Source organism: Melanerpes formicivorus, unplaced genomic scaffold, assembly GCF_026170545.1.
Source record: "Melanerpes formicivorus ecotype bairdi unplaced genomic scaffold, bMelFor1.0.p_v2 SCAF_7, whole genome shotgun sequence".
NCBI classification, from domain to species: domain Eukaryota; kingdom Metazoa; phylum Chordata; class Aves; order Piciformes; family Picidae; genus Melanerpes; species Melanerpes formicivorus.
Window position 1 is genome coordinate 14,574,260 of NW_027142359.1, and position 21,411 is coordinate 14,595,670.

At 37.8% G+C, this 21,411-nt stretch overlaps 1 protein-coding gene across 1 annotated transcript in view; it reads left to right on the top strand.

Annotated features, from left to right (window-relative positions):
• Positions 1–21,411, top strand: part of ADGRL2 (adhesion G protein-coupled receptor L2) — a 398,831-nt gene that overhangs the window by 200,907 nt on the left and 176,513 nt on the right. The window contains exon 4 of the mRNA XM_068141119.1: positions 20,242–20,283. The gene's annotated coding sequence lies outside the window, so the exon portion shown is untranslated. The remainder of the gene's footprint in view (positions 1–20,241; positions 20,284–21,411) is intronic.

The window sequence follows — 21,411 nt, forward strand, 5'->3', positions numbered from 1 at the left end:
GCAGAATGTTTCTTGTGACTGTCTCAGAAAGGCTTGCAAATCCCATTAAAATGCTGTAACCAGAATGAAAATTGTTTGGAGCAGTTTCCTTGTCCCTGGTGGAAATCACCCGTTCCCAGGATATTGCTATCTTGGTTTTGCCAAGGACAATATATCCCCGAAGCTCACAAAGCACTTCGGAGTAAGGAAAATGTTTGGCCTTTAAAATAGACAAGGTTGTGTCACAAGTCAGTTATTTTAAAAGAAGGAAAAAAAATTTAAAAACCTCTGGAGTAAGAATCTCTGCAAGTTTAAAAACTTTACCCTTTTCAAGTGGTACAAGCTGAGCAGTGGGCTCTCCTTGGCTGTACATTGAGCACTTTATCCACGAACAAAGCGAACAAAGTATAAATATTTCCAGAAGTCCCATTTCTATATTTATTTTCAGAGTGATGTCACTTCCTCTCTTTGTACAGATGGTAAGAGAGTATTTTTTTTATTACTGGAGGACTTCAGTCCAAAGAGAACTCTATTTTCAAAGAATATAGGGACACAGCTGGTGTGCAAGCTCTGTAACTGCAGCAGTTCTCACTGTAAATGAAACAATGTTACTTTCCAGTTCCTCACCCAAATTCTCTGTAATTTTTTTTTTTTATTTTGGTTTAGTACAGGCTAAAGAGCACATTCTTTTGTGGGGAGTCTCATGTGAAAATACTGACAGCCAATCACCAGGGAGACTCCAGCAGCAATTACTGTAAACTCTACTTCTCCATCCAATGGCATTAATATTTTTAATAATTGTCTTTCCAAAAATAGCTATACTTGTGAAGATCAAAAATGAACATCACCATATAATCCTGTTATCTTTGAAGTATCTTCTGCAATGGGTCTTTAAATGCATGCTTAAGCACACAAGTAGTATATATTTGATGCAGCAAGCTTATCTGAATCTGACTCTGATCATACTTTCATCCATATGAAAATGTCCTATTGCATTTTATAGAAATGGGTTGTACTTATATACCCTTTTGTTTGCTCTCTACCACTTTATAACCAAGAAGAGGCTCTTAGGAGGCAGAATATTTAGCAGCATCCTAGGCATACTTTAACTTACGGATGCACTTCCCTCATGGAATAGAAGGTTGCTTAGTTTATAAATATCTTCTCAGCCTCCTTCTGTTCAAAAGGCCAGTGCTACTGGGGCTCAATCACTGGTGGATAGGCAACCTTTGCTGTCTGGCTACAAAAGACAATCATCAGGTTTTACCTTCTCCTGCAGGAGTTTGCATTAACTGCATGATAGACCTATGTTCAGGAAAGAAGGGATCTGCCAATGCTTTTATAGCCACAGCATGCAATTAGATGCACGAGTGCCCTCCTGAGCCGGGCGATGGGGTCGGGGAGCAGTGTAATGCCATGGTAATCCATGAGGAATTAGTTCAAGACCTGCTGAGCCACTTGGACACTCACAAGTCCATGGGACCGGATGGGATCCATCCTAGGGTGCTGAGAGAGCTGGCAGATGAGCTGGCCAAGTCGCTCTCCATCATTTTCCTCCAGCTCTGGCTCACCGGTGAGGTCCCAGATGACTGGAAACTGGCCAACATGGTCCCCATCCACAAGAAGGGTCAGATGGAGGAACCTTGAAACTACAGGCCAGTCAGCCTGACCTCAGTGCCAGGGAAAATGATGGAGCAGATTATCCTGGCAGCAATAACTGCGCTCCTGAAGGATGGCCAAGGGCTCAGATCCAGCCAACATGGATTTAGGAAGGGCAGGTCCTGCCTCCCCAACCTGATCGCCTTCTATGATCAGGTGACCCATCTGGTGGATGTGGGGAAGCCTGTGGATGTGGTCTACCTGGACTTCAGCAAAGCCTTTGACGCTGTCCCCCACAGCAAACTGCTGTCTAAGCTGTCAGCTTGTGGCTTGGACCCCAACACTCTGTGCTGGGTTAGGAACTGGCTGAAGGGCTGAGCCCAGAGAGTGGTGGTGAATGGTGCCACATCCAGCTGGCAGCCAGTCACCAGTGGCATCCCCCAGGGATCAGTGCTGGGCCCCATCCTCTTTAACATCTTCACTGATGATCTGGATGAGGGGGTTGAGTCAGTCATCAGCAAATTTGCAGATGACACCAAGTTAGGAGCAGATGTTGGTCAGTTAGAGGGTTGAAGGGCTCTGCAGAGGGACCTCGACTGACTGGACAGATGGGTGGAGTCCAATGGGATGACATTTAACAAGTCCAAGCGCCAGGTGCTGCACTTTGGCCACGGCAACCCCATGCAGAGCTACAGGCTGGGGTCAGAGTGGCTGGAGAGCTCCCAAACAGAGAGGGACCTGGGGGTGCTGATTGACAGCCGCCTAAACATGAGCCAGCAGTGTGCCCAGGTGGCCAAGAGGGCCAATGGCATCCTGGCCTGCATTAGGAATAGTGTGGCCAGCAGGAGCAGGGAAGACATTGTGCCCCTGTACTCTGCTCTGGTTAGGCCACACCTTGAGTACTGTGTCCAGTTCTGGGCCCCTCAGTTTAAGAAGGACATCGAGACACTTGAACATGTCCAGAGAAGGGCAACAATGCTGGTGAGAGGCCTTGAGCGCAAGCCCTATAAGGAGAGGCTGAAGGAGCTGGGATTGTTTAGCCTGGAGAAGAGGAGGCTCAGGGGTGACCTCATTGCTCTCTACAGCTGCCTGAAAGGTGGTTGTAGCCAGGTGGGGGTTGGTCTCTTCTCCCAGGCAACCAGCACCAGAACAAGAGGAAACAGTCTCAAGCTGCACCAGGGGAAGTTTAGGCTCGAGGTGAGGAGAAAGTTCTTCACTGAGAGAGTCATTAGTCATTGGAATGGGCTGTCCAGGGAGGTGGTGGAGTCACCATCCCTGGAGGTGTTCAAGAGGAGACTAGACATTGCACTTGGTGCCATGGTCTAGTCATGAGGTCTGGTGACAGGTTGGACTTGATGAGCCTCGAGGTCTCTTCCAACTTTAGTGATACTGTGATACTGTGATCTCATTAACAATGTTCTTTAGAAACATTTTACAAAACAAACAAAAAGACACTTGTTTCCTCTTCATTTAATTACATGTAATGCTTCACTTGGATGGTGTGACCACAGTTATTAGAGTAGGGCTTGTTATCCAGCCCAGTATACTGTGTGATGGTTTAAGGAAGCCAAGCAGAAATTCAAAGTCACACATGCCTCCAGTGGTTCAGTCAGGATTAAAGCCAGGGTGTTCTTACTCTTTCCTTCTCCCCACTTAATCAGGTGGCTTCCCTTGCTGCTGACAATATGCATCTGAATTACCACGTTTGGAAAAACTGCTGAAGAAAGACAGCATTGTATCACACCTCCATAGCCTTGGAACTTGGGACAGGTCAAGGGAGAATTAGCAGACGGTTACAGATAACATATTTTTTCCACCAGGAATGGCCAGTTTAATGTAAGAGCCCTATCAAAAAAGCTCAGGGCCCTACAGCTTTGCCTTGAGCCCCTACAGAAGGATTTCAGGAGCTAGATTTTCCATATATAACATTTTGAGATTTGGAAGTTTTGGATTTGCTGGTTTAGATAGGACACTAGGTATCTTTGAGTTGATACAGCAATTTTGTGTTGTGTTTTACTTACTTTGTGCATTGTTACATTATAGAGGTGGTCTCATCAGTAGTGTCATTTACCCTCAAATTTGTATGAACATTATTTTGAAGCACTTCAGATATTTTCATTTTAATGATACCTACAATTATTAAAAAAAAAAGTGTTCCTATGCAAACATAGCAACTTCTTAAGAAACTCAGAGTTCCTTAGAAAATCTCTAAGACAATAAATTAAAATAACACCTAGACTAATTTTGAGCCAATATGAAAAAATAGTATAAAATTTTGAAAAAGAGCATTTTACTTTGCTATTTGAAAGTAAGTGTTTTCATAGTGTTCTGGCTAAAGGAAAACAACAGCAATTTTAGAGCACAGAGGGTAGAAACACCCAGCATTGGGTGAACCTTTGGACTAGCTAACAAAAGCAGTGCCACAAGAAAAAAAAATAGTAATCACTTCTATAATATAGAGAATGCTAAGATCATGTACTAACAGTACCCTGAATGTTAATTACACAATCTTGAAGTCTATTCAGTATTGCATAAAGAATCAATTCAATGACTTGAGATCGTCTGAAACATGAAAAGGCTTCTTAGTCCGCCTTTGTACCCTGATGGAGGCACTTTCAATCAGTAGAAACCAGTACATTCATTTCTTATTGGGAAATTATTCAAAAAGAGAACTCCTCTATGAATTGTTTATAGAACAAACTAATCTGGTGTCTCTCCAGGAAAGATGCCCATCTAATGTCTGACATTCACAAGATAAAAGAAAATTTTTGCTGATGTACAGATACATGCTGATGCTGAACGACTATTAAAAGATAAAAAGGATCAAAAAATTCACCACAAGTTTTTCTTGCTGATAGAACATGTTTTATGTAAGTTTTGGGGAAGGAAAGACAATATAGGAGGAGCAGGTCAAAGTGTAAAACCAGAGTATTCTTGTTATGGATAACAACACACAGCAATACACAACATAATAAGAAGCAATCCAGAAGAATACAGCATACATTAATAATTCCACCAAACTTCAGAAAATCATTAAAGCATTGAAATTGTCACTGAATTTGCCCTGATCTGATGTTCACACAGTATGATTTCAATCTTTCCAGTGATTTCATTAATTTCAGCAGATGTTTTGTAATGGTGTTTTGAGTAAACTTCTGTTCTAAAAGCCCAGCCAAGCACCTTCATTTAACTTTGTCTGCAAAGTTTCCAAATTGTCTTATTCTATAGAATAGTTGAAATGAAGTTTAGGTAAACACAAAATTGTAGAAATTAGTTATGATAAAGTCATCTGATCCATTCACTTCCCGTATTTGGCCATCTGAGTTTCATGTCGAGCTCCTATATCCAACCAGTTCAACGACGTACTTGAGAAGACCTTCAATATGCCACTTTGGTATTAATGTTAGAATATGGTCTAGATTCACTTTAGGATATGGTCTAGATCTCATATTTCACTTAGTATCTTCAGCAATTTACCTTAAACAAAACCAGGAAGGAGACAGTGCTGGCAGGAGGACAGAGAAGCAGGCTGGTGCATTTGTACCTGCCTTGGTGGCTGAGCACCATTTTACCTTTCAATGGTGCCATTTCTATGAAATTTCAGTTGAGTTCTTCAGTCAGTTGTGCTTTGTGATCTACATGTGAAATACACTACAAAAGAGAGGTATATTTGTTATCAAGGATATTTATACTCAAAAAAAAAAAACATTTGCATTAAAAATTGAGTTTATATTGTACAAAAATGTTTTTTCAATCCCTTTTTTAATGTTCTTGCATTGATCTCCAAGTGGCTGTTTTAACATTTCCATAAACTGATTAAAACCAAGTTAAGCAGGTAAACCAAAAAAGGATTCTTTTACCTGGGCAGTACTTTTTAATCAAACAGTTCACTTAAAGAAAAAAATAAATCTGTTGAGACAGATGACAAACATGAAACAGAAAGAAGGAAGACAGAGTACAGGAAGAGTACAGGACAATAAAGAAGTTAATGATAGGAAAGACTGAGAGATTGATTAAGGCAAATCAATGTATGTATGGTAAGAAGTTTGTGGACACAGACATTAAGTTTTCTACTTAGAAATACTATTTTCTTCTTTTTGTGTGTGTTTGTAAAAGATAAAAGTATAATATAATCCTCAGGTCCGACATACTGAAAGCTCAAAGTATTCACAGCACCGTCACTAGAACTGAGGTCCAAAAATAAAACCCAAAGAAATAGATGGAAGTAGATGTGATGAAAGAAGATAGGACACTAAAAGAAATTATATGCATGAATGTTTAGGCTTGGAAAACCAGACAGAAAACAACAAAACTGAAAAAAGAATGATTAAGAAAAGCTGTTCTTAACTGCTAAAGTAGAGTATATTTTGAGGGGTTAAATATTTTCATTGATATTTTCTGATATAAACCAAGCAAACTAGCTCAAAATAAGCAAGATGTTTTTAAGGAGGAGGAAATTCTTGCAAGATTTTATTCTTTTTTTTTTCCCTCTTAATTTTTTTCTTTTTCTTCCTGGTATAGTATTTCTAAACTCTTTAGCTGGTGTAGATTCAGTGCAAAAGCTCACCATTTCCCTGTCTTTAAAGTCAACATAGCTACATTTTAATAGATTACTATGTTACACAGGGTTAATGACTGTTATTTGGGGATTCTTCATCATGAAATGTTAATGGATAGATAGAGCATTATATGTAAACATAAATCACTGCATTATATTAATATGTATATTAAGTATAATATGACTGTCCACTTTTGAAGTTAAATGGTAACGATCTATCTGCGGGCTGCGTTGTCATTGGGATAGATGTAACTGCAACCCATAGCCACAAGCATTTTTTATTTTTATTTTTTTTTTAATACCAAGGAAAAGCCTGGGAAAATTTATGCAGCTTTTAACCACAAAGATTTCAATCCACCTGTGCTAAAGTTAACTCAAGATAACTGTGAGCTGTATGAGTTTCTGTCCAGCAGGGGCTTACCGTATCACAACACCACTGTGTAAGTGAGAGCAGTCTCCACAGAGCTGCTGCAGCCCGGCCTGTGAAAGGCAGCTGGCAGCAAAGCCAGTGGTGGGCCTCCCCAGCACAGCATAATGCACTGTTCAGATTTGAATGATATGAGCCCTGCTGGGGTCCAACCACAGGCTCCGTGGCAATTTGCTGTATCTATGAAAAAAATTATAAATGCATATCTGTGAGTAGTGGAGAAATAGCAAATACGTACACTATCTGCATAACAGATTGGAAAAAAATTAGGTAGGAAATTTAGGTTATTACTCTGTTTACTTCAAAAGATTCTTATAAAAAAAATCCATTTCTCTTTTAGGTAGTATGTATGTTTACAGTATTTCTTAATGCTGCATCTGCAACAGAGAAAAAAACCAACCACCCAGGTGAACAGTACAAGCTGTATAGTACTTTCAAACTGTATAGTACTTTCAGGGTCATTCATGCTTCAATTTTATGATTTCTTGGTGATTGTGTGCAAGTTTGTTTTGAATTATTATTTGATTAAGCCAGGACTTAAAATTATCTGGATGCCTTCTCAGCACTGAAGAGCTTGCATACCTTGTAATTGCCTCTAATGTATTCCAATTTTTGTGTGTGTTTGTAGCTATGACATCTGGTTCTTTGCCAGACTTTTTGGGTGGCATTGCTATATGCTTAATTTTCAAAGTGCTGAGTGATGCGGTCATGAAAAATACCTCCTCTTTGCCCATAAAAAAAAAAAACAAAAACCCAACAGCTATATCAGAGATGTTAAAATTTATGTTAAGTCTATTCAGTGAAACATAAATAGTCATCACTCTGAGAACTTGTTATGCAAGACATGAGCCTGCAATATGCTAGGCTCTTACTCGATATTCTCAGCACCCTCCACTTTTAGTGAGTCGCTCAGCACCTTGTAAGTTCTGGCCTCAGAAAAGGAGCATGAAAGGACCCAAAGCAAACTGACAAACATTCATCTGCTTATTGTACAACTTTTCTTCTCTCTCAAAAGTAACAGTTCAAACAAAGGATTAATTTAGAAAGGCAAAAAAAAATAATTAAATTTGAAAGAAAAGGAGGTAGGAGGATGTGTGAAAAAAAAAAAGTTAATAAGGGTATTTGAAGAGGCAAAGAAATTAGAGAGATGGAAAACCTGATTTTTCTTTTAAATAATGTTAGGAAGGTTGTAGATGTTGTTTAATATTGTCCTTGAATATCTTGCAAGTTGCACAACCACTTTATGAGATGCCAATTGCTGAAATACAGAGTTGTGATTTAAAGTGACAATGTCACCTTCGTTTTAGTCCAAGTGATGGATTTTGTTTTGAAATGGGTTATGCCAAACCAAACACAGAGATGTGTTTACATTTGGGTTAATTTTAATTAAAATTACTCAAGTTAAAAATACCACTCCCATGACTTCCTATTAAAATTTTTTATCTTCTAATGTGAACTCAAAATGGGCCTTACAAGATACAAAGCAGTCAGGAACGGAACTGGTACATCCAGATAGCCAAGACAGACACCAAAAATCCCAGACTGAGTATATTAGCTTTTCACATTTCCTTCATTTTAAATAAATGGCTATAAACAACATAGGCAAAGAGTTTTTAAAGCATGTTCTTAATGGATTGCACTTGGTTTATGTGAAAAGCTAATATGGAATCCTGGTATCATTTTCTTTCCAATTTTTGTTGTGATAAAGTATAAAAATGGTGATATGGTGGAATAGAAAGCCTTAAGTCTTTATTTCATTGGATTTTTAGTAGCTGATTGCATAATAAATCAAATTAATTTATATAACAACTTTATTGTTAAATTCTCTAGATTCATTAAAGCCCTGGAACTGCATTCTAATAACAGAATATGACCTCTTTTCCTAGCTGTTTAATCCATTTTCAAGCTGCATACACCTCTTTGAATACGTGTTAAAGTAGTAGCCTCATTTGTCAGGGAGCTTTCATAAAGCTTTGAAGTGTATCATTAAAAGGGACACTGTCAATTTGGATTTTTTCAAGATGACCAATTTAAAAAAAAAAACCACAACCTTTTTCAATGTTGGCAGATTTCTTCCAATTTCTAGATAATGTCTAAATTATTTTTTTTTTCTTCTCTGTGAATGTTTGGAAGCATCATTTAAAAGACCAGAGACTATTACTGTCATAGCTATCATTATTAATCCTGAACATTTTCATTTTCCAGCCCTCACATCCTTTTTTCTAACAGGACTTCAGCCCAGTGCGTACAGCCAGCCTGAGTCCTGTGACTCATTTTAGCATTATTTAAAATCCCTGAAACAGGACTTTACTACAACAGTGCTTTGTCCTGTGTACTGCAAGGTTTTTTTAATTCTTTGACTGCTGGCTGTTGTTTGGACAGGATTTTTAGGCCTGAGCTTTCCAGTACCTCTCTCCAGCAGACCCCTGTCTGCAGAGACCACACTGCCAACCAACCTTTCAGTCATGGGTCTTTGACAGACAAGCTGTGCCAGATGTAGCTGCCATGATTTCAGATATTCATGCTCACAGCTGTCCATTTTACAGTTCTGCTGGAAATTACTGTCAACCTACAGGGTCAAGAGAAAGAAGCATATGCCTGTTTTTGAGCCACCTACATTCACACCACCTGTTAATTTAAACTGCCAGTGAAAGAGCCTTTGCTCTGATCTTCTGGATTGTGGATGGGATCTTCCAGGGGAGAGGCAGGGTGTAAAGCTAGGAAGGGAAGTGGTAACATTCAAAATTGTGGCAGCTTTGTCCTTCTGTTTATGTAAGCCAGAGCACAAACTGCGTGCACTGAGTAAACAGGAAAAAAAATAGAGAAAAATAAAAAAGATCTTTAATCTTTTTCAGCTATACAGTGCGACAAGTTTTTAGATGAGAAAGCAGCATTCAAGTTCCCAGTGTCCTTTTAATGACTCAGTGAAATGTATTTTATTTTCCTCATAAAGTTGTTAAACTGTGAATATTTTATCCAAGTGATAAAAGTTACTTTTTACTCTTACAAATTGGGCACAGAATATTTAAATATAAAAGAGAGAGGGAACAGTAGATAAGATAGCATCTAACAATTTATGGGAATGTGTTTCAAATTACAAGTAAAGCATGTGCATGCACACATGAATACAGCTGCGGTTTCCCTTCAGCATTAGGTAATATTCTTTTATGAAAGAAAGGAGTGAAGGCTCCTGCAATTCTGTTCAAAACAAGAAAATTTATATATTTTACATAGCACTTTTTATACTGCTGTGTTATGGTATGTAACATACTGGAAGTTCTCAGTCCCAAAGAGACCCCCAATAGACCCCCCAATAGACCCCCAAAGGGTAGACATGTAGGTCTAAGAGATGAAAAAAAATCAAAGACATGATCTCTTGACAGAATTATATAACCTTCTCACACTGCCTCTGAACTTCATTGAATCCTCGAGGTGACAGAAAGTTGGCAAGCTAAGCAGAAGCAGCTGTTTGTGATGGCATGCCTAAGATATATGAATCTGTTCAGTGTGATCAATGGCTGAGCGTTCAGCCGCCGAAGTCATTGATCACCACGATGACCCTGGTACCTGCTAAGTCCATCAGATTGCTGTGGAGGCTTTAAGGAGAGAGTGGAAGACAGAAAGCACGACATAAACAGCAATGGAAGGAGAAAGACAGAGGAACAAGCCCTCCTCGTAAAAGCTATTCAGGAAATTGCAAAGCTCGTTACTATGTGTACGGTACTTGATCAAACTGTAATTTTGCTTTAAGGTGCATACCTGAATAAATGCTGAGAAATTCCATTCTATACATAGCATGGGATTGCCATGGAAGCCTGCCTTCCTTGACATTTCAGACAGGGTGAGGTCTATGTTCTCCATTCTCCTTTGTCAATCTCAGCTGTAACTTGCACCAAATTTTGATATCCTCTCTACAAAAGTTCTTTTATATATTGAATGCAAAAAGTATAAACTCAGAGTATATGCCACATTTTGCCAAAACACAATGTTTATTATGTGAACATAATCATTCTTACAGAGAGTAAGGGTGAGTTTTATTAAATAAACATACTTAATACTTGTATGCAAAAATATTTTACAATTGAATTGTTTCACAAAAGGAACTATTTTAGTACAGTTGCATCATGAAAAATAACTTTGTTAGAATAGCAGAGAAGGTTTTCACATATTTTGAGTTTCATAGGATTTATCTAATTTTCTCAGTTCACCAATAAAAATTTAATGTACAACTTTTAACTAAAAAACCTGGAAAACTCAAATGGGCTGCAAAAGGCCAAGCTGGATTCCTTGTATGTCATGCATGCTATTATTACTAAAGATACTACCAGTTAAACCATATCAGATTTTCTGCTACCCTTAGTTGGGATTGCTCAGTTCTAGTATATCATAGAATTTAAATGCACTGAGACTGCATAAATTCCATTGTTGAACAGTATGCAATGCCAAAGGAGAATTCAATTCACTCCATGACAATCATAGAATCAATAAGGTTGGAAAAGACCTCAAAGATCAGCAAGTCCAACCTGTCACCCAACACCTCATGACTACAAAACCATGGCACCAAGTGCCATGTCCAATCCCCTCTTAAACACCTCCAGGGATGGTGACTCCACCACCTCCCTGGACAGCCCATTCCAATGGCGAACGACTCTCTCAGTGAAGAACTTTCTGCTCACCTTGAGCCTAAATTTCCCCTGGTGCAGCTTGAGACTGTGTCCTCTTGTTCTGGTGCTGGTTGCCTGCGAGAAGAGACCAAACCCCTCCTGGCTACCACCTCCCTTCAGGTAGTTGTAGACAGCAATAAGGTCTCCTCTGATCTATTCAATATCTTTATTGATGATCTGGATGAGGGGATTGAGTCAGTCATCAGCAAATTTGCAGATGACACCAAGCTGGGAACAAGTTTTGATTCATTAGAAGGTAGAAGGGCTCTGCAGAGGAACCTTGACCGGCTGGACAGATGGGCAGAGTCCAACAGGACGGCATTCAACAAGTCCAAGTGCCGGGTGCTGCACTTTGGTCACAACAACCCCATGCAGTGCTACAGGCTGGGGTCAGAGTGGCTGGAAAGCAGCCAGGCAGAAAGGGACCTGGGGGTGCTGATTGACAGCTGCCTAAACATGAGCCAGCAGTGTGCCCAGGTTGCCAAGGAGGCCAATGGCATCCTGGCCTGCATCAGAAATAGTGTGGCCAGCAGAAGCAGGGAAGTCATTGTGTCCCTGTACTCAGCACTGGTTAGGCCACACCTTGAGTACTGTGTCCAGTTCTGGGCCCCTCAATTTAAGAAGGACATTGAGACACTTGAACATGTCCAGAGAAGGGCAACAAGGCTGGTGAGAGGCCTCGAGCACAAACCATTTTTTCCAATAAAGCAATCATACACAAATGTGAATATACAAAAGGGGTCTGGTCCAGAAATGAAAGCCTCTCCCAGTAACTTGGAATCTGGATTTAGTCCAAGGAGAAGATCTGTTGAACAAAACCAGTACATTTCACATTGGCACAATTAAGCATGGAAGTGCCCTGTAAAGGCAAATGTCTTTGAGGCTATTGATTTATTTACAGTTAGATTTGTTTCACAGGGCTCTATTCTGAAGGGAAAATTTTCTCACATATATAAATTGTTTATTTTCATACAAAAAAAAAATTATAAGAATCTCAGCTACTTGCATTTAGTATTCATGATGCACCAATTAGATTATAAGACTTGAGCTTAGAGCCAAAGCACTCAAAGCGGAAGATTAATTTGTCTTCACCAGGAGAAAGACACATCCCTGTTTGTTGTATTATTCTGATGCATGCATTAATATTTCTTTTGTTTTCATTTTCTCATTTTTTTTTAAATTATATAGCAGTTGGACTACAAATACAGCCACTAGTAAGATATAGTTTCCAAGCACATAGGATCAGTGGAAGAGATGTTTTCTTTTGTCCTGGTGCAAATTGGGAGTGCTTCTTGTGCTACCATTGGGATTACAGTATTATAAAAATGAGATAGAATTACATTTTTAATCTTCCTTCCTGCCATGTCTTCATATCCTTTCATATCCTTGTCTCCAGATCCAAATGCTCTTTGATTTTTGTGAACTTCTAAGTCAACAAAGATGCATTGTCATGGTGATAACTGCTGGATGACACTCTTGAAAATAACTGAATTAACTGGTTATAGTACAGTTCCTTATTTCATTATATGACTGGGATATCAAGACATCTCATTTTTCTTTCTCAGTGGAAAACACACAATAATTTACACAACTCTTTCATTGTGACATACATTATTTCAAGGTTTGAATGAAGGGAAATAGTAAACCTGACAATTTTACCCACACCAATAAATGATCTATGTGGTTTTTCAACCCCACCTCTAGTGAGTACATCTGTTTGCACCTGGATAAAATGTGATTTGAAAATCTCAGTTCAGTATACATTTAATACAAATCACTAGTACTGTTTGTCATGATTGCATCTTTGATCTCAATATGCAGATCTTTGGCTATGCACATATAAGGTATTCTTTATGGGTTTTCATTATATCCCCTAATATTGAAAAACAAAACAAGCAAACAAAAAACTACAGGAAGCCAAAAACCCACCAAACTCATCTTTGGCATTCAGCTTTAGAAATGCTGTATCATGACAGACATTAATAAAATTAGTTATCAAAATTGATCCCACATACTCCACCAATGCCAAATGTTATTAGATGTGCTTGTCAGTAAAACTGTCTGCCATGGCATTTCTAACCTGGGTAGATCTCTGTCTTACTTATTTCTGAGCTCTTCTGTTATATAGTCCTATCACCCCTCTTCATTCAGTCCTGTAGATTAATGAGTTTCACAGATATTCCATCCATTTTTATCTTACGGGCAGACAGAAAAATGTGCATCTCATTTTGCTTGGAACTCCCAAAACCTATTTGAATTTTTTTTTGCAATTCTGCAGCAAAAATGGGAGCACAGTCAGCTAGTCCAGAGGAACCCTTAGACACACACAGCTAGATAAATTCCTGCTGTTCACTTTTGTCTTGCCTGTAGGCATTTTTTGACAGTTTTCAGTTCAAGTGCACTTTTGCCTCTTGTTTAATTTAAATTTGTCTAACAACATAATAATACCTTTAGGGAATATTAGTGTTACACTAAGACCATACATAAATTCTGTATATACGTGTGTGTGTGAACATACATTAAGAAATTAGCACTGCCTTCTTTGTAGCAGTTCCAATCACCAGCTTGGCTGAGCTGTAAAATAATAATATGATCACTTGCATAAACAAGGGAAATAGACAGTGTATTGATTAGACATTATAGAGAGGATCTTTAAATTTGAGTAGAGTTGAAACTAAGCAACTAGAGAACTCAGCAGAAATTGAGCAGTGTCAAGCAGTGTATCTTCAACCTGGGGAGAGGGAGAAGACTAATGTGTTGAGCACCTGAAATTTGGAATCATAAACCTGAAACTCCAGAGAGTGTTTCTGAACTTTGAATTTTGCTGTCAGGCAACCCAGTCTCTCTGTCACCCAAACTTCTCCTTTCTTTGGCAACCATATGAAAAGAGATCTGCATCAGCAATCAGTGCCAGACTTCGTGTCTTCTTGAGGCAAGACATTCAGGCTGCAAAGAGCTAGTGTCAGGGAAAATGGGTGATTCTCCCAAGAAAATGTTTTGGTGGACCAAAAGAGAGGCTCCACGATGAATATCTGGAATACAGCAGCACTTGAATAAACCTCCTGCAGAGCACAGGGTGGTGCTGGGCAGTGGGAGGATGCCAAGAGCTCTTTCAGTGCCAGAGAAAAAGGGGACCCTGCCAAATTGCCAGAGTGAGGTTTTAGAGTTTATAAAAAAATATAGTTTATTATACTCAAAATGAGGAAAGGGATGAGGTTAAGTTAAAGCAGAAACTAAAGAAAAATCTACTTGGGAGAAGGAATGAAAAGTGGGGGGGGAGACAAGCTGGTTTTGAAAAATTAAAGGCAACTCGCAGCAAGAATTTGTAAACTGCTGATAAGAAGCCTAACAAGAACTGTGTGTGCCCTATAGAACAGTGTGGCATGCCTTAGTTGAGAGATTACATTGTATTATACCTCATTGTACCCTGTGGAAAGCACACCCTTATAAAAAAAACTTTAGAAAATGTTTAACTTTTAATTATACAAATAAACATAAACAGGTGAAGTGCTTGATAAAGTTTAAAATACTTTAACAAGTCTGGGGTGTTTTGTATAGGTAATTTATTCCTAATATATGCTGGGTAGGTCTTTCTACAGTCCTAGAGAAGAATGAAAAGGATAGGAATGTATGTTCCAGAACTGGAATATTTGTAGTGGACATGTACAGTAACAGTCCCAAATATATCAATCTTTAATTCAGTTATACTTCATAAATTCATACAATTAACAAATTAAACAGGAATATTCCCAGAGGAACATATAATAACTCTGTCCATTTCTGTATTTTTCTGATCATTCCTGTTGCATGAATCTTTCTTCATATAGTCTTTAAACCCATAAAGTCACATATCCTCTTCTCTGTACTGTAGTAAAATTGTGCAAGGTCCAGAAAGCATCCTCTAATGACAAGGCACTGTTCTGTGAGGGGTTTTTGCAATATCTTTTAAAAGTCTCCAGTCAAGAAATATATAGTTTGGCATAGATTTCAAATTGTATATGGTATAGATAATTTCACCCCTATAAAATTGTTATTATATAGACTATGCATCAGATTTTGAGCTAGTGGAATTCAGCATAGCTCTTCCCATTTTACACAAATCAAATTTAAAATAAATTATTTAAGTGAAGCAAGTTATAATACAAATATTTTGTAATCTTTCACTATACGTAGATATTGGATTTTTTTAGGTATAAATTGTGGGGCTTTAAAAATTTTAATGTTAGTACAGAATTCCAAACTGAACTTTAAATGATCTTTACATCCTCTGTGGGACATTATTATTATATACAAGGCTTATATTATACGCACAAAGCTGCAGGGAAATACCTGTTTTAAACTACTGGGACTAGCACTACAAACATACCCTTGATTTCAAAGGATATATATGTGCATCTTCAGAAGTAGTGATGTGAAAAACATTGTAGATTCCATAACTTTTAGCTTCTCCATCAGAGCCCCAAGAATATAACAGATTCACTGATGGATTAGGAGACAGTGCTACCATATGACATGATCTCAGAAACATCAGGCTTCAGCACCTCAGCCAGAAAAGTCTTCCCAGATCCTCAAGAGACATCCCATATAAAATGGACTTTCGTGTTATATATGATCAGATTCCTTGTCATATGTGAAAAGTATATTGGACACATTTTTCCTTGTATTTTCATAATAAGTCTGTGCTTTTAGGGTTTTTAGTATCTTGAGTTATAAAGCTGCTAGAAAAGCCACTATGGCTCACATGGAGATAAACTCTAAAGAGTGACTTCATAGTGCACAATCAGGAGGGTGATCAGATTTTGTTATCACTGACAAAATTTAGCGTGGTTCTGACTCCATTATACTTCTCTGGGACAACAGTGGCCCAGATCAACTCTCTACTTAATCACGGTTTCCAAAAGTATTTAAGACAGTAGTTACCCAAGACCTTACTTGACAATGAGCTGTGATAGTTTATTACATGTGATCAAATCAACAGCTGTGAAGAATGCATGTAGATGCAAACAGTAGAGTATTTCATTTAATGCAAAAAACCCCAACCAAACAAACAAACCAAAACTAATTGACTACTTAAATACAGTTTTCAGAATACGAAGAATTAAGTTTTAATGCCTTATGTGTATCATTCTTTCCTACATGTCTGACAATAATCAAGTCTAATTCAATCTATCTAATGCATTTCTAATATGCTTTTCACCTTAGAACCTTGGCATCATTAGGAACTTATCTCTGTTCCCATTTTACCTGGATAGTGACATCTTTTCAAACCAGACAATATTCTGTCAGAAATATCAAGACTTCCCATAATCTGAATTTAGTCACCCCTGCGTACTTGTAGCTTCCTGACTCCTCTTGCTGTCTGTGTTTCGATATGGAGTCCCCAGGATCTGCTCATCACTCCTAATTACTTTTATTTTAGCCTAGGTTCCTGATTTCTGGGCCAAGAAGTTTAAAGAACTATGATGTACTCTGATGAAGCATTTAATCAGGGCTGAGTAATCAAACAAAAAGCTTTTCAGGGCAGGGTGGAATATGGGAGGAACCATATTGTCTGCCCCATTATTGTGTTTCCTGTTCTCAGCCTTGAAAGATTTCCTGCAGGGACTAGAAGACCTGCCCATAGCTTGCTGGAAGAGTTCCTGAGTAAGTAAAAGCAGTGTACAAAGTGATAAAACAACATAGAATCAGCAAAGTAGGAAAGATTTAAAGTATATACACTTTATATCTCCTAAAGCCTTTGTCACTGGGGTGCAAAACTCTCTAGAAATATTTGTGGCTATGGGTGAGGGGCAGGAGAAACCTACACATTAATTCCTAAGAGGTGTTATCAGATGCATCAGGGTTTGGCTGTAAATTTGACTACATTGCTGTGGTGCACAGAGAAATGAGTGAGGAAATATCTGATTAAAGTGTACATTGCTGCTGAGGCAACTGAATGTTGCCATAGCAATTGAGATGAAATGTGCAAAGAGGTGAGATAATTAAATCTAACCCCTTTAGTAGTTTTGATAGTCAATGCACTGCCAATAGGAAAAGTTATCTATAGGTTTAAAGATAAAACATACTCCTTGTGGAAGGACTCCTTGTTGGTATTTTGCTGCTCTCTTTCTAAATCCATTGCTTCAGTTAACTAATTTTAATGTTCTCTTTAATAATCAAATACCGTTTTGACCTTGGTCTATAAGAGCCTAGAACTTTTGCTAACTTCCTGTATCATGGGAGCTGTCTACACAAACTATCCAGAAAGTTTTTATTCCCTCTTCCTCTCTGTGCAGTACAGTAAAGCCTGGGCTGTCATCTCAAAGCTTACAGTTCAATAATATCTAGAACGTGCTGCCCTCTTCAGGAACGAGCGATTAAAAATAGGTGATTTGTTTATTGATTCACAAACTGTAGTGAGGAAACAGGAACTACAGAACTGAGTAAGCTGGATATTTTTCAACATTTGAAATGCCAGTGCCAGAGACACTGAAAGTAGTTGCAACATTAATAGACAAATCTGATTTTAAAAAGGAAATAAAAACCTCATTAGCACTTCTTAACACAAAATTTGAGAACTGGGTGATCATATTTATATCCACTCAGATTATTTATTTCAGCCAGTAAAAGCAAAAGCTGGGAGAAGCCTTGACTCACTTCTAAAGTAGCAATTCTGTATTCTGTATACTAGCAAATAACCTGTTATTAAAAATTATTTGTTCCAACAATAACTCATGCATTAGCTGTCACACTATACATATTTTACTTCAAGCTAGTCATCTGAATCCATGTAAGGATTTAAGCCACAATTTAGCAGAATATTAAAACATGCACTTAAGTGCAAACATTGATGCAGCGACTTCCAGGGGATCAGTCCGGAGGCTTGCACACATAGCTGGTAGTTAGGGCACAGGCCAGTAATTTTCAGTTCATGTCTTGCAACGTTGCAAGCCATCTTAATAATTAAGCAGTAAGGAAAACAAGGCAAAATCTAAGCTTTTGTGAATGTAATTGTTTCTGAAGTCAGTGAGAACTTCTGTTAATTTATGAAATGGTGACATTTTATTGGTTCACAAATAACTTTTAAAAAAACACCCAAAACTATAATGGCTTTGGGGCAAGGGTACTCAAAAGATCAGTGGAGGAAAGGAAACTACTAGTTTGTGGAAATGGAAACATTTTGGTAGTGGATTAATAGTTACCTCACTCAAATGGCTTTGTACGCTGTGAGGGCTAAGGGCTAATCATCTCTGGGAAAGATGCAGAGGCTGATGCTTTGTGGGAACCTGGCTCAACTGGGATGCATGTTCAATAGGTTCGTTTTAAGCTTATGTGAAATATTGCTTCTTTGGCTGAGGGAGACACTACTTTCCTGCGTTCCATAAATGAAGTTAAAGAGATATCTGCGCTACATCTCACATGAAGAAACAAACAGAAAATGTAGGCCCCAAAGAATGGAGCAAAAGTGGCTTTAAGCCATCTCTGTAGATGTTCAGATTCAAGGCTGGATACAGGCCAATGAATCTCCACGTAAACTAGAGCAGCCCTCAGGGACTGTTCTAATTTACATTAGCTTTATCCAGGCTCCCTATATCTTGTGCTGTGCTACAACCTAGATTACATCTGTATTTCTGCAGCACTGAACACCCTGGAAACTCCCTTTTTGCCCAAGGTAAACTCCTTGAACAGAAATAACTCCTGTACCATACCAGGGAATTCTTTTCTATCTGGACACTCCCTTACCTGTAAACACCTACGTTTCATCCAGTGGTATACACGTGGTCATGGTGAGAATGTGGAATCAACCTTTCATTTGTTTTAGTTTTCCTCTTTAAAGGCAATAGTCCTACACAGACATCAACATTTTTTTCTAAGTGGTTTGTGTCTGTCTCTCTTCATTACAGTAACATTTTCTAAACATAATTGTAAAGTGAATTTCTTAATTCTCTCCCTGCCTGTTTACTTTAGGATTTAATTTTCTCAAGGCATGAAAATAGCTAAGAATAATAAGAGGGTTTTAAGTTTTCTCTCTTCTTTGGCATAAAACTCTTTTAACTCTGAAAATCATGTGCAAAGCAGAATGGTAGATTCTATACCTAACCCTGGCCACTTCAGGAGCAGTGAAGCGTATTCTGTGTGAGAAATGATCCCAGAATGTAGCCTAACGTCCTGAAACTTTTTATTCACCAACTGCACAATTGGGACATATAGCAAAAGATGCTACAGAAAAATTAAAAGTCCTCTTCCTGTAGACATTGAGCGAAAGTGATCACTCTCTGTTCAGCCTTCAGTCAAAATAACAGGTAGCAGTGATTAATTTATTTTTTTCTAAAGAAAACAGAATAGCTATGATGTCAGGTACAAAATATATTGAAAGGGATAATATAAAAGAAAGTGGGGGAAAGAGAGTTAACGAGTATCCATTCCTTCATTTCCACATCACAGTTAAAGCATGCTGATGAGGTGTGGGGTGTACTTAGTACTTTCTCAGTACCCCAGTCTAACCACTGCAAATATATGACCTATAAGCAATCTCTTAGTAAAGCAAAATGTAAAGGCTAATTATTACAACTGTGAAAAGATTTCTTTTTAATTGTAATATAAAATTTTTATTGAGTTAAGAAGAAAATATTTTAACAATTCATTGATAACTGTCTCTTATCATCTTAACCCTTCATGCAAATGCTTTACCCTGGTTTCTCCCACTCCATAGCAGAGTGACAGGAAGTTAATTTTCAAAAGCACAATCACAAGTTGGACGCCAAGATCCTGTGTCTGTATTTTATGAACACTACGCACATAAATTCCAGCTGGCATGCAGTTCTAAATACAGATAGGCACAATAGCCTGTGCTTTTTTCCTAATCTGGTACCTGCTAAGTATATGTAATATATATTCAGAACTGCATTAAACTATTGATCTATGATTTGAACACATATTCTCATTTTTTTTTGTTTGATGCTGATGCATTGTTTGGCAGCTAGAATCCCTGCAGATAAGAGTATAATAACTAACAACATTTCTTTGCTTTCTAGGGTATTTATGGCAGGATGATGAATTCCATCTTTTCCAGTATGGTAAGCAGAAAGCTATTCCTGTTTCTGATAACAAAGAATATAAGATAAATTCTTGTAGGAAAACACTGGTAAATTGATTGAGAAAGAACTGCAACGTACACTTTGATAATTATATGGCTTATAAAAGGGAAAATATTAGAACATTCAAATCCTGTAAGCTACCTAGAAAATATTTGCAGAACATTATGCTAATTATTCAAAAGAAAAGAAGTTAGGATTTAATATCCTTCTTAGAAATGCTGCTGGCCCCAGAATGCTGAACTTTTTATCTTTCTTAATATGTATTATAAATTCTCGTGAATATAAATACATTGTTCTGTCAGTGAAGGCTTATAGAGGGTAAATTCCATGGCATAGGCTGCCATTTGAGTTGCATAAAATTGATCTTTATTTATGTTTCACTAGGGCTTTGCTGTATCTGTGAATTTAAAAATATGTAGTTTCCAAATGTAGCCATCACTTCTGAATGCTATCATGTTGTTTAAAAAAAGATGTTTTCATTTGTCATTCTCATTTTTACCGCTGCAAAAAGGCAATATTTATTTTGCCCCTTGATCATAATATCTTTGCAATCAAATAAAAAGAAAACTTCATCACACTGTATGTGTAAAGGTCATCCTAAAATGACACTTCTGAGCAAACTATACTGAATCCTATGAGTACATTGCTAAGGAGAAATGATTTCCAACAGGTCTTGGGCATTTGCTTTACAAAAAAAAAAAAAATAGTAAAAATTCTTTCCCACTACATAAAAATGTAGTCTAAAATCAACATAAAACCACCATGAAGTGAAACTACTGTTAAAGTAGAAAGAAATATTACTTAAAAAATATCCCACCGGAACACAAATTCTGACTTTAAATGTGACTGCTTCTTAGAGTTGTATTTGAAAGATCTTCCATCTAATCCCAAAAGGAACTCAAAACACTTTACAAAAGGAGATTGTTCATAAACTTTAATGTGTAAGAGCTTAAAACTATGATAGATTTAAAATATGTGTGAATTATTTTTTGTTGTCTTTGATAGAATCAGTATCAAAGTTGCCAGTGTTCAGGAAAACCAATAGCAAACCACAAGTTTTATGAAGAACTTTAGGAATGATGATTTCTGAAGAGTGTGGAAGGTTAT